General features: G+C 41.4%; 1 protein-coding gene across 1 annotated transcript in view; it reads right to left on the bottom strand.

The window, feature by feature from the left end:
- The window catches only part of WIPF2 (WAS/WASL interacting protein family, member 2), a 42,565-nt gene extending 30,351 nt beyond the window's left edge, over positions 1-12,214 (bottom strand). Inside the window, exon 1 of the mRNA XM_006889413.1 lies at positions 12,079-12,214. The gene's annotated coding sequence lies outside the window, so the exon portion shown is untranslated. The remainder of the gene's footprint in view (positions 1-12,078) is intronic.
- Between the last annotated feature and the right edge of the window lie 1,608 nt (positions 12,215-13,822).

The following is a 13,822-nucleotide window of genomic DNA, read 5'->3' as shown; positions in this document are numbered from 1 at the left end:
CTTCTAAGACTCAAATCCCTATGCACATCCAAAAACTTCTCCAACAGGGTAAAAAGGGAAGCCACTGACTGGGAAAAAGTATTAGGTAATAACATACCAGATAAGGGACTTATATCCAGAATTTATGAAATACTTGAGCACCACAACAAGATAAAGGTAAAGAATCGAATAGAAAAATGGGCACAGGATATGAACAGGCACTTCATCGAAGACAACATTCAGATGGCTAACAAGCACATGAAGAAATGCTATTCTTACTGGAGTGAGATGATATCTCATAGCTGTTTTGATCCCTGTGCAATTTACAACTTCTAAAAACCCTCTGGAAGCTCAGCTATGAGTTGGTTCCGACTTGACAGCACACAACAACTTGCAGCACTAAGCAGAACCCAGTTATGAGTCTATATTAAGACCTGAATGAAAACTTAAGCAGAAGCTCCATAAAATGTTAATCTAGGCTTCACACAGAGAGAAATGCCATACCTCATTTCAAAGATAATATAGTAAGCTGCAACTCACCACAGATAATCTAATAGCAAAGTTGACTTTCCTTGTCAAGGAGTCCAAGGAGTCTCCTCTCATTATAATACCCTTAAGCCATTAGAAACACAGATTCTCTCCTTGCTGAAATGCTAGAAAAATGTGTACATTTTCATTACTTGATCACTAGTGAGTAGCTATGAAAACATGGGTCTACTTTAAATTATGAAAACAGAGTAAGCTGATCCAATTACACAAGAAAGGTACTAAATCAAATAGGGCCATCTGGTCTTGCAATTTCCAAACAAAAGTCAATACATTTGAAGATAAAAATGCTTTCATATATTCAGAGTTATAGACTCCCTTGGGCTAATGATTCATGTGCATGTCCAAGATGATACATGTGTCATGATAAAATATATGGCCTAAAATGAGGCGTTTGACAGAATATGATGTTCACCAGCCTACAATAAGAACATCTGTAATCTCTCCCAAATTGCATGAGGAGTATAAAATAAATGTCAGTACTTCTTTAGAAATAAGTATGTTTTCTGTTCCCTGAGTAGCAGGTATGGAAAACTAACAGTATTATCATTCACCATAATCTCATAATCTAAGAAATAATAATCACTAATCTCTAAACCAGGGAGCTCTCAAGTGTGGCTGAATGGTAAGGAGCTGTGCTGTCAACCTCAAAGGCACACAGTATGAATCCACCAGCAGCTCTGCAGGAGAAAGATGAGCTATCTTCTTCCTTCCATACAGTTTATTGCCTCTGAAAAACTGCTTGGGGGTGTCTGCTATCTGTCAGTACATAACGACTAACTTCTAAGATCCTGAAATTTTAAGATCCAATCCAGCCACACAATCTTAAAGATCTGAAGAAAGAGTAAGAAGTCCTGATGATACAATTAAAAGCTCAGCTACTAACCTTAAAAATCAATTCCTTGAACAGACCAGCCGCTCTGCGGAATGAAAAACCTACCAATCTGGTCTCATCAAGATTACTGGGCAAAGAAATAAACACACACAAAGATTACAGGGCAGTTCTCCTCTGTTCTAGAGAGTTGTAATGAGTGGAATCAGCTCAATGGCATACAAAATAAGAATAGGCTTTCTCCAGGGATGTTCTTATAGAAAACATGTTCTACTCTACAACCAACAGATCTCCTTTGATAGTGATGGTTTCAGCAACAACACTAATAAGTACCTGCAAAAAGAACCGACAGAAGAAAAATCCTCTATGATAGAGGCAGAGTTGAAAATATTCTGTTATTAAAGAAGCACATTCTTTTTCTTGAAATAAAATTTTTATTTTTTACCGGTTTGTTTACAAAGTTTGTATACATTGTTTTTCACACCGGATCTTTTCCATTTACTTTATCCACCTACCCCCTCACTCTATCCATCAAACTATGCAACCCCTATGATTACCCCCCTGCCCATTCTTACCCCACTGCTCCTACCCTCCCCCCATCCTCATACACATTTTACTAATTATCTATTTCTATAACAATGGTCTTACACAGTTATTTGTCCTTATGGGACTGAATTAGTTCACTTAGCATAATGCTCTCCAGTCCCTCCCCCAAGTTAGGTAGTGATTTTCAAAATCATTGTTCCTGTGTGCTGCATACTATTCTATTGTGTGAATGTACCATAATTTCTCAATCCATTCAACTGTGGTTGAACATTTGGGCTCTTGCAACAGTAAATACTGTGAACATGGGTGTACATATCTCCATTTGTACCTCAGTTCTAATTTTCTTGGGGTATATTCCAAGCAGTGAAATAGCTGGGTCATATGGAATTTCTAGGTTCAGCTTTTTTTTTTTAATTATTTGTGTGTGTGTACTAGGTGCAGCAACACACACGCACACGAGTTCCTAGAGTATAAGACTTCCTATCTCTCCACATCCTCTCCAACATTTATTACTTGTTGTCCTTTTGTTAAACTCTGCCAGTACTACTGGGGTGAAATGGTATCTCACTAGGTTTTGATTTGCATTTCTCTTACTGCCAGTGATTTTGAGCATATACTTAAAGGGAATTCTATTTAATTATGATTTGTATCCACATTTACAAAGCAAATTAGTTTTCCATTCAACCAATCACACGCATTTTGTTTTATACCATTAATTATAATACTCTGGGAGCTCTGGTGGCCTAGTGGCTAGAAGCTGCACTGAAATACCAAAGGGACCTGGTTTGAATCCACCAGATGCTCTGCTGGAGAATAAGGGGCAACTTCCTCCTGTGCCAGTTGGATTATGATTCAATGGTACTCAACAAGAAAATAAATAAAAATAAAATTATAATGCTTATAATGTAATCTCTTTCCCACATCTTCCCTGTAATTTTCAAGTACCTTTAATCCATCTAACCTACACTTTCTTGCTTTCTGGATTTAAAGTCTCTGAAAACATGCTGAAGGTCAGCTATGAGTTGGTTCTGACTTGACAGCATACAACAAGAGTGGTATATGCTCTATCATGATGCACTGTTAAAAGGCCTGCTGTCTCCAGCAGTTTAAATTCACCAGCAATTCCTCAAAAATACAGTCTTTTCCTCTTAAGATACACAGCTCAGAAACCTGATGGAGGGTTGTTGTTCTGAGTTGGAATCAATGGTAGTTGAGTTCGACTATGCAAGTGTTTGACTATGTGGATCATAATAAATTATGGACTATATTCAGAAGAATGGAAATCAAAATACTTACTTGAACTCATGCAAAACCTACACTCGGACTTTTTGAAGAGGAATGGAGCATCAGGATCAGAAGATTCACTAACATCTACGTTAAGCATATGACACTACCTTGCTTCCTCAAAGTGAAGAGGACTTGAAACACTTGCTGCAGAAGATCAGGAATTACAGTCTTCAACATGAATTGCATTTCATCATCAAGAAAACAAAAATCCGTGCTCGCTTCGGCAGCACATATACTAAAATTGGAATGATTAAAAAAAAAAAAAAAGAAAACAAAAATCCTCACCAATGGAGAGATATGCAACATCATGACAGTTAAAACACTGAAAATGTCAATAATTTTATCTTACTTGGATTCACAATATAATTGGTACTAGCAATCAGGAGACTGTACTGGGCAAGTCTTCTCTAAGAGACCTCTCTAAATTACTAAGGAACAATGACATCAATTTGAAAACTAAAGTGCGCATGATTCAGGTCATGGTCTTTTCAACTGTTGTACATTTGAGAGCAGGATAATGAATAAGGATGACAGAAGAAGAACAGAGTTGTGGTTTTGGAGAAGAGCACTATCTCATGGACTGCTAAAAGAACAGATGTCTTGGAGAAAGTACATCCAGAATGCTCCCTGGAGGTAGGACTGTAAAGCTCCATCTCACATACTTTTGGGCATGTTATTAGGAGAGGCTATTCCTTGGAAAGGGACATCATGGTAGGAAAGATGGAGGTTCAGTGAAGAAGAGGGAAACCCTTAATGAAATGGACTGACACAGTGACCGCAACAATGGGCTCAAACGTGTCAGAAATTATCAAAATGGAACAGGATTAACAGGGTTCATATCTGTTGTTCATGAGGTCGCTATGAGCTGTACTTGACTCAATGGCATCTAATCCTAACAGCAACAACACAATTGCACTGGGAAAATCGGCATTAGGGATCTATTCAAAGTGCTAAGAAGCAATGTTATCAGTTTAAAGATGAAGGTGCACCTAATCCAAACCATGGTCTTTTCAGTTACTCAATATGCATCTCAAAGTTGGACAATGAATAGGAAGCAGAAGTAGTACTGATACATTTAAGCTGTAGTGCTGGAAAAGAATACTGAATATTCCATGGACTATCAAAAGAACAAGTAAGTTGGCACTGGAAAAAAGCACAACCAAGGTGCTCTTTAGAGGTGAGGATGATGAATTGAAGCTTTGTCATGTATACTTTGGGCATGTTGCTGGAAGAGGCTAATCCTTGGAAAAGGATATCATGCTTGGAAGGGTAGAGGATCCACAAAAGAAGACGACCCTCAACAAGATGAAGTGACACAGTGACTGTGACAATGAGCTTAAGTATGTCAGACGATGAGGATGGCACAGGAGAAGACAGGGTTCAGATCTGTTGTTCCTGACTCCTCAGCACCTAACTACAGTAACATTTACTGCTACTCCTTTCTCCTTTTCTTCCTACAAGAATGATTCTGTATGTAAACTTTTCTTTATAACTTTTTATATTGGTGGACTCATACCAGATTTGTCTTTTTGTAACCTAATATCCTCTAGATTCATGAATGTTAGGTGGCATTTCAAGAATTCATCATTATTCTATAGCGATGATTGCTGTTGCTGTTGTTGGGTACTGTCAAGTACAACTCATGGTAACCCTATGAACAACAGATCTGAATGCTGTCTTGTCCTTTATGTATGTGTACCATAGCATTTTTACCCATTCATACACTGCCCATTTTTTATGAGAGCCCACACTTGTGGCCAGGCCACCTACTTCTCATTTCCTCAGTTGTTAGGCTCCAACCAAGAAGTCCTGAAGATTCAGTGCTCAGCAATAACAAATGTCACTAATTCAAATTCACCAAACAGTTCTACAGGAGAAAGAGCTAGTAATGTGCTCACACAGAGGTAACAGCCTTGAAAATCCTATGAAGGGACTGCAGGTCTCTCTCCCTGTAATGGCATGTGACACACAGTGCATGTGTGAGCTGTGGAAACCAGTCATGACAGGACAGGCATTCAGAAAGCTTGTTACCCCTCAACTAAGTATTAGCGCAAAGGAATATGCCTCAAACTGTAACCAAAAGAGACAGTGTCCAGAAAATTTTTTTAAAAAAAACACTATTTATAACAATAGTAGCTAATGAACCTAATCTAACAGAAAAGGTAGGGAGATTTAACCAATCAACTTTCCAGTAGGAAAACTGGAGATAAAGTTCTCATGGAATAAGTAGGAAGCAAAGCAGTAGTTTTAGATAATAAGGATTTTTTATTTAGGGATGGAGACTTTCTTGGGAAGTATATAACTATTCAAACAGTATCATACCAAGCTGCTCATTCTACGGAAGTCCTGAACTCTTTTATCATGTGAATAACCTCCATGTTATTTTGTAATGTTGTTGCTGCCTTCAGCAGAACAAAGAATTGCCCACCCTGCATCATCCTCACAACTGTTGCTGGGCTTGAGCTACTGGGTTCATTTCTCTCACTAAAAGTCTTCCTCTCTTCACTAGTCCTCTACCTTACCATGCAGTGTCTTGCTTTAAGGTGAAAAGAATTATTGACATTGTACATCAAAAGAACAGTCTGGCTGTCCTCTTTTGTAAATAAACTAAAGATACTCCAGGCCTCTAAAATTTAACTTTGCTGAATGAACACAAACATTTCCAAATAAAACTATATAAATCAATGGCTTAAAAAAAAACCCACACAAAAAAATATTTTTAAAAAACCCAACAAAACCTACAACAAAACAACCCTATTTTAACTGTCCTACAGGTCTTTTAGGAGCCAAAACCGACTTAATGGTACATAACAACAAATAGTCTCAACCACAAAGGAATTTATTTCAATCCCTAAAAAAATCCAGATTCTTTTATCCCCTCAGGATCTTCACTTCTATCATTTCTTGTACTTCTTGTTGTTATGTGCCAAGTCAAGTACAACTCATAGTGCCCCGAGAACAACAGATCTGAACCCTGTCCTATATTGTACCATCCTCATCATCTCTGACATACTTGAGTGCACTGCTGCAGTCACTGTGTCAATCCATCTCATTGAAGATCATCTTCTCTTTCACTGACCACCTTTCCAAGCATATTGTCACTCTCCAAAGAAAAGCCCCTTCGAAAGCATGCCCAAAGAATATGAGTTGATGCTTCACCACCCTTGCCTCCAAGACACACTCTAGCTGCAGTTTCTTCCAAACATATACATTTGTTCTTTTGGCAGTCCATGTGCTTTCAGTACTCTTCTCCAACACCACAACCCAAAAGTATCGATTCTTCTTCTGTCATCATTATTCACTGTCCAGCTCTCAGGTGCATAGTAAGTGATTAAAAAGACCATGGCCTGAATCAGGTACACCTTAGACATTAAACTGACATCAGTCCTCCTCCCACCCATCTTTCCATTTTCAGTCTTAAAAGTTACTTCCTCAGGGAGCTCTGGTGGCCTAGTGGCAAAAAGCTGAACTGCAACCCCAGAGGCAAATGGTTCAACTCTACCAGATGCTCTGCTGGAGAAGGAGGGGCAAACTCCTCCTGTGCCAGTCAGATCAGATCTGACCGTACACACACACACACAAAAAAAGAATACAATTTAAAAAATAAATATTTTTAAATTTAAAAAAAGTTACTTCCTCAGGGAGCTACCTTATTTTCCCTCCCAATCAACCAGGGTTAGGCTTTCTATTAGCTGTCCCCATAGCATTTATAAGAAACAATAATTATTGCTTAATTGTCTTTCCCACTGGGCCCTAATTTCCATGAGGACAAGGATGACTCAGTTTTGTTCACCACTGATCTCTAGCACCTAGCAAGTATCCGGCACATAGTAAGAGCTCAGAAATTCTTATGGAATAAATCAAATGTGGTGTAGTGGGTCTACAGTTCAAAACAGCCTTTTGAGAACACTGGCCTATCACAAGGCTGGGCAGAAATAAGCAAATAGGGTGTGTCAGTCTACCCACAAGGAGATTGGCTAGTTTTGCATTCTCCAGGTTTAAATCAAGAATGTTCATTGCCAGAGATTTGGGAATCTCACTACCAGTAAGGAAGAACAAGCCACAAGCATCCTTTGGAGCCAGAGATTGCTGTTCCAGTCAGACAGGACCCTACAGTAAAGCCGCAGCAGCTGCAGAACTAGAAGACAGCTGACCTGGGACTTCTGCTTCAAGGAACAAGAGCCAGGGGGTCTTAGCCCAAGCTTACTGCAGGACTTGGGGATGGGTGAGTGGGTGTGGAGATGCCATAATTGGCAGGACTAACAGCGCCTTTATGTCTTAACAGAAAATGCAACCAAAGTGGTCTTTGGAGGTAAAGATGATAACTCTTTGCCCCACATACTTTGGGCATGTTGCCAGGAGGGCATGGTGCTCAGAAAGATTGAGGGTCCACAAAGGAGAGGAAGACCTTTGACCAGGTAGACTGACACGGTGACAGGCACAATGGGCTCTAACATGGCAGGAACTATTATGTCAGAGGATAAGCCAGGGTTCATAGCTATTGTTCATAGGGTCACTATGGATCATACTCCAATCGACAGTACCTAATAACAATAAGAAGAGAGCTTTGTTAACACTGGCCTAGAAGCTGTCCTGACTGAGAAACTGCATCCTCAGTGAATTGTAACTTACTAAATATGGTTCTGTAAGAGGTCTATGTAGCTATTGAAACTGATTTTAGACACAACAGAACAATAAGACTGGTGATGGAATAAGTAAAAATAGCACAGAAAAGGTAGGAAACATTTACTGGATTGAAACACACCTCCAACATACTCACTACTACAATCAAAGGCCTAGACCAGAGTTAAAACCTTTGCATCTAAACCTGCTAGTTTCCCAAACCGGTCAGAAGCAGAGGATTTTAGAGTAATGATGGCAAGAAGAAGCTGAATGAAGAACCACCAGAGAAAGGGCAGCATCTCCAATGTCATAAGGGCCACTGTTAAAAACAACAGTAAATTATCTTCATTACCTACCGACCTACACACAGTTAATTGCAGCTAATTATTTTCTGCAAAACAAAATGGTATTTACTAATTAAAACTCATGATTATACAGCCATTTCTAAATTATAAAAATATTGCCAAGTCAGGAGCCACTTTCTGGCTCTCTCATTTGAAGCTTATTTGCCTCCATAGGGTGTTTGTTTTTTTGATTGTTTTATTTGTTATTGTTTTTTAGTGTTAAGTCAACTCCTAGTGATTCCATATACAAGATTAGACCACTGTGATCCAGAGGGTTTTCACTGACAGATTTTCAGAAATAAATAACCAAGTCTGCCTTAGTCTGTAAACTAGGAGAGCTTGGTGGCCTAGTGGATAAAGAGTTGCACTGCCAATCAAAAGGGAGATGGTTCAAATCCACTCCACGAGAAAAAGACAGGCAACCTTCTCCCATGTAATTTACTGAGTCTGAAAACCCACAAGAAGGAAAGCCAGTTGAGGTGGTTCTAATTGCACATAACAATAACAACAGTATTTACGTTACCCAGAAAACTGTTCAGTAACATAACAACCTACAGCCCTCCAATCACAGGTAAGCTGTGGCTGTTCTTGAGGTATAATGACCAGGAATCAAAACTGCAGGCAGGGCCTCCGACATGGAAGGTGAAGATTCTATCATTGAACCATCACTTTTCCACTGGTATTTCTCTCACTCTCATTTCCCTCAAGTGGGATCTAGAGTTTTTCACGTATAAGATGAAGATTACACAACTGAATCATCACTTCTATGGTCGACACAGGAATTATCAAATGTACTGCCTCTTTTTTTCTAACAATGTTTTCCACCATTCAACCTAAGATCAGCAGTTCAAATCTACCAGTCACTCCAGGGGAGAAAGAGGTGACAGTTTGCTTCCATAAAGATCTGTTATGTTGTTGTTGAGTACAGCCCACCGAATAAGCTCCACCTATGAACAACGGATCTGAAACCTGTCCTATCCTGTGTCATCCTCATCACCTCTGATATACTCAAGCTCACTGCAGCAGTCACTGTGTCAATCCATCTGGTTGGTTGAGAGTCTTCCTCTCCTTCACTGACCTCCTCCTTTCCAAGTATGATGTCCTTCTCCAAGGAACAGTCTTTCCTAATAACATGTGCAAGGTATGCAAGATGAAGAATTGTCATCTTTGCCTCCAAGGAGCATTCTGGATGCACTTTCTCCTAGACATATCTGTTTGTTCTTTTGGCAGTCCATGAGATATTCAGCACTATTCTCCCAGAAATTCAGAGGTAGTTCTACTCTGTCCTGTAGAGTCATGTGAGTCAGAATCAATTTGCTGACTGTTGTTTTTGTTGTTCTTGGTACCATCAAGTCAAGTATGGCTCACAGTGACCCTATGAACAACACAACAGAAATGAAGCCTGTGCTATCCTGTGCCATCCTCATCATCTCTGACACACTTGAGCCCACTGCTGCTCTTTGGACATTTGATCATTGCTTTGATCACTGCTCAAAGATCATACTAAGAAATCCTCATAAATTTAGTGTGTGGTTCTGTAGGTTCATAGACTTGAAAGTGAGAGTTGGGGTTATGGTGAGCTGCCAGAAATACCAGGTCTCTTTTCTTCAAAGCCTAGATTTCAAAACTGGACAAAAACAATGATTCTGTATTTAATACAGATGAATAAGAAACAGATTTTAATTCAGAAGAACCAAAAAGAGTTGCGATGACATTCAGTAAAAAGTATCCCTCTATTTCATTGCACAGTAGCTCAAAGATCTGCCCATGAATCTCATTTTAACACAGAATGCCCCATCTACTCTAATCGGGGCATATCCCTCAAGAGACAGATAACAGAAACTCTGCCAACTTCTGCTGGAAGGTTGTGTGTGGAACAGCAGCAATAAGAGGCTACTTTGAGAAGGAGATTAACAATCTTACTCAAGAAGAAAAGAAGTTATTTGGCAAAAGGATGCATGTTGCCAAAATGTTAGGCACAGCGTCAAGGTCCCAGTTGTGTGTCTCTGCAACTAGTCTTTGCTTTGACAGAGTCCATTCTCTGGCCCAGGAAACCCAGATCAGCTTCTGTCACCCTCCCTATTTGGAACAGTCAAGAATCTTTTCATTTGGTGGTATCAAACTGTGACAAAAACAAGATCTCCACCAGAGACTAAAAAAGAGGAGAAAGAAAACGTATAATTTGCTATTTTCCACTTAAAAATGTTTAATGGAAAAACAGGGCAGAACAGGAAACACACACACACACACACACACACACACACAAAACCCCTTACATTAAAGAAGCAAGCTATAGCAAACACTTGCCCAGAGCTCTGGACCACCATCATTTTTCTCAAAGCACTCAGAAAAAAACTGAAAAAATACATTGTAGGTTGAAGTAACAGAATAGTACCAGGCATGTTTTTAATCCAATAAGAACATACACATCATAGTCTACAAATCGTCCAGGGGTTGTATAAAGACTATGGTTTGCTGACACAGCCTGAAACAGCAGTTCATGAATTTTAAACTACTTTACATCAATAAGAAAACAGACCCAAGTATTCTGGTCACTTTCATCATCAGAAAGCCCAAAGAGTTAAGAAAGAACTGACAATCTTCTCTTTATTAGGGTCAAGGATTTCTCTTCCTTCCTTTCTTCACAGCCATTAGTAAAACCTAAGAATCCTATACTAGCTTCTACCCTAACTTGCATTTCACCTTTGTGTTGATATCACCTATCACAGAACTAATCAGTATTAACTAGAATAAACACTACTCTCTATCAAGTGTGAGGCAAAACTAGAATCTCTCTTAAATCCACGTCACATTACAGCCATGCCAAGATTTCCACCTACGGCAAAGTGTTCAGAGCATTATTCCCAGAGAGAAAAGCAGGATTTCAAAGGACTAACAGTAAGAAAGCTAAAAGTGTCCACAGGCACAATGGTCTCCATCAACAGGGAGCTAAGCCAAAGCAAATGAACCAGAGAAAAAGGCTCTACTTTTCAAAAATACTATGTTTCCTTGAACTCTCAAAGATTCATGAAGAAATTCAGTGTTTCTCAGGAGTAAAACACTCTGGCAACTAGAAAATAAAACACTGTACTCTTCCACAGTAGCCACTTCCAACTGATCTCATTCATCCTCAAATCTAAAACCCAACTCTTCCCAGGCACATAAAAATGCAGCATATGCTGAAAAGGAAACTGAGAAGCCATGTCTTCTAAATGTCAATATCTCAACCTTGTATTTTCGAAATAATTTTTTGCAACCACTTTAAAAAGATTCCTTGTGATTTTAAAAAGCCCCTCCCCCCTCTTCTTTTAGAGACATGGAGAGATGAGATCTCTATTTCAAAGAGGGAAGTGAAACACTTAGGTTTAACTATTTCCTCCAAAGTTACTAAGTAAATCAACAGTAGGGCTAGAAAGAGTCGTTATTCCCTAGAGTTTTCTGATTTGTGAAAAGAGCTCAAACTGTCTCCAAAAACAATCAGCAAGTCATTTAGAAATCAAAACTGACTGAAGGCTACAACAGCAGCAGCAAGGAAAAAAAGAGGCGGCCCTAGGGGAGGCCAAAGCAGTTAAAATTCCCTTTAAAATTATGAATTCCAGCACGTATCTGCTTCTTCCAAGTCCCAATGCTACCCTTTGAGGATGTTACTTCTTGATCAGCCACAGTGCCCACCTTCGACACTTTCGGATTTCCATCTTTCCTCCCTTCACTTCTCACCATTCCCTCCACCGCCCCGTTCAACGTGACCTCTCCATTCTAAATGCCCCCCGTGTGCACTGCAACTGTCCTCAACCCAACCTTTAACTCAATCCTGCCTCTGTCTCAACTAACGCCCTCCAGATTCCCTCTAGTGTAAGCAGTTTCCCGAGTCAACGTCCCATCTTAACCCGCCCCCCAAAAAAGTCACCCCGGACCCCTCACCCAGAGCATCCTGCTAAATTAACTGTTCCCGACAGGTCCTCCCTCCGCATCTCCTTTTTGCGCCCGGTTACCTCGCTCCTCACTAGAGTTCCCGTCTTACTCACCTCACCCAAGCTTTCTTGATCCCTTATTTCCTGTCTCTCAAGAGCCTTCCTCTCAATTTCCAACCAGAGCTCGATACTGATACCGATCCCCAAGCCCCCTCCTCCCGGTTCTTCCGACCCGGCCCCCGGGCGCCTTCCCCTCAGGCCCCGCCCTCAGGACCCTCTCCCCACCCCCCCAGGCCCCTCCTCCCAGGCTCCCCTCTCCTCAAGCCCCGCCCCACTCCCCACTCCCAGGCTCTTCCTCCCACTCGGGTCCGCAGGTCATTCCAGCGACGGGACCCGACCTCCCCAGCCTCTTTCCAACATGGCCACCGCCGCTCCGAGAGCGAATCCTCAGCCACCTCCGCTCGGGTTCCGTCCCGTCCCGCTCGTCCCCTGGCAAGCTCCCTTTCTAGCCGCCGCCGCCCCTTTTGCCAACCCGGAAATGGATCTGCTCCCACCGTCCCCAGCGTCCGCAAACAAAATGGAGGCGGGGGAGAAAGGAGGAGGGGAGCCGGGAGCCGAGGGACGCTGCACGCATGCGCGCGCCGGAGACCCGCCCCTGCGGGTTCACGTAAATGCAGAAGCGGGCTGATAGGCTGCCATCTTGAGGAGGTCACGGTGAAAAGACGGTTTAGAACTTGGGCTGCAGTTGTAATCACCTGGAAAACTAAACGCTGACGCTTGGTTACATTGTTAGTTCTTATTGAAAAATCAGGAACCCCACCCAGATCTGGGCTATGGCTCAGGCATTAGAGCTTCTAAAATCCCGCCAGTGATTGCAGCGTGCTGCAAAGGTGGAGAACCACTGGGCTAAAGAACCTTTCTTAAGTATAATGCTTTTTACGTCTTTATTCAACGAAACCATACTCCCCAACCTCCTCTTTAATGCCAAGTTTAATGGCTTAGCCAACCTATTTATAAGGGTCTAGTAGTCAAACTACGGTTGTCATAGCAACAGAGAAACAGGGCCCCTTGCTTATAAGTCATCTTTGACGTCATCTTAGACACCTGACCTGAATACTCATCTTCTTGGCCAACCCTGGGATTCCTCAGCCTCCTTAGATGGTGAAGTGAGGCTCTGTAGGCCAAGGGAAGGAGTGCTGTGTCCTCGCTGGCCGGGCAGATGACTGAGGTATCTTCCTAGTTCACCTATGAAAGTACTTTTCCACTATACCTAATCTCATTGCTCTTTATCCTCAAAATTCTTTTCTTACTTTATCCCATAATACTTCCTAGCACTAAATCCAAAGTAAGAGGACATGATTAGGAGTTTTGCTTGCTAACTAAGGAGTCATAGCAAGGGATAAAGGCCTTTAGGGACCTCGGGTTGCCTCTTGGTAAGGAATTGTGCTGCCAACCCGAAGGCACGAGGTTCAAAGCTCTCCGCAGGAAGAGAATAAGCAACCACCTCTCCTGCATTTATGTTGTTGTTGTTATGTGCCATCGAGTCGTTTCCGACTCATAACGACCCTATGCACAACAGCCCTAAACCCTGCTCTATCCTGCACCAACCGCACCGCCTCTGACACACCCATCCTGATTACCCCAGTCACCGAATCAATCCATCTCATAGAGGGTCTTTCCCCTCCTGCGCTGTCCCTCCATCCTCCCAAGCATGATGTCCCTCTCCAAGGACCCGTCCCTCCTGGCAACATGTC

The sequence above is a fragment of the Elephantulus edwardii genome, unplaced genomic scaffold (genome assembly GCF_000299155.1).
Source record: "Elephantulus edwardii isolate Elephantulus edwardi_28Jun2011 unplaced genomic scaffold, EleEdw1.0 scaffold00077, whole genome shotgun sequence".
NCBI classification, from domain to species: Eukaryota; Metazoa; Chordata; class Mammalia; order Macroscelidea; family Macroscelididae; genus Elephantulus; species Elephantulus edwardii.
The sequence above is the reverse complement of the archived record's forward strand: the minus strand, read 5'-3'. Positions and strand labels throughout refer to the sequence as shown.